The following is a 778-nucleotide window of genomic DNA, read 5'->3' as shown; positions in this document are numbered from 1 at the left end:
CGCCCGTAGAGAGCCTCGTAGGGTGTCATGCCGATAGTGGCCTGATAGCTATTGTTGTATGCAAATTCTGCTAAGCACAGATATTTGCACCAACTCCCCTTGAAGTCTAGGGCACATGCTCGGAGCATATCTTCGAGTACCTGATTTACTCGCTCCGTCTGACCATCTGTCTGAGGATGGAAGGTTGTGCTAAACTTTAACCTGGCGCCCAGTGCTGACTGTACACACTCCCAGAAGTGTGATGTGAATCTACTATCTCTGTCTGAAATGATAGTCCGTGGGACTCCATGTAGTCTGACGATCTCCTTGAGATACAACTGAGCTAGCTGCTCCATGGAGTAGGATATCCTGATAGCTAAGAAGTGGGCTGATTTAATTAACCTGTCGACTATTACCCAGATGGCATCAAAATCATTCGTGGTTCTGGGTAGTCCCACTATGAAATCCATGGAGATATCCTCCCACTTCTGTTAGGATCTTCGGATGGCTAGAGAGGGGGGGTGTTAATAGTCTCCTCTAAAACTTAACTAAATTCTTCAATCAAATCGTTAGCGCAGTGGAAATATGCACATGAAAAATCTAATACAAAGAAAAGAAAGACACACACCACTAACACCAGTATATACAAGGTTCGGGGATAACTTGCCCCTACTCCTCGGCGTGTCCGTAAGGTGGACGATCCCTTGATCTTTCGGTAGATCACACCCCGGATAGATACCGGCTAAAGATTTCTCCTTCTCGGTGGAGTAACCTCTCCACAAAGTCTCAGAAAAATATG

Source organism: Zingiber officinale, chromosome 9A, assembly GCF_018446385.1.
Source record: "Zingiber officinale cultivar Zhangliang chromosome 9A, Zo_v1.1, whole genome shotgun sequence".
Classification (NCBI taxonomy): Eukaryota; Viridiplantae; Streptophyta; class Magnoliopsida; order Zingiberales; family Zingiberaceae; genus Zingiber; species Zingiber officinale.
The sequence above is the reverse complement of the archived record's forward strand: the minus strand, read 5'-3'. Positions refer to the sequence as shown.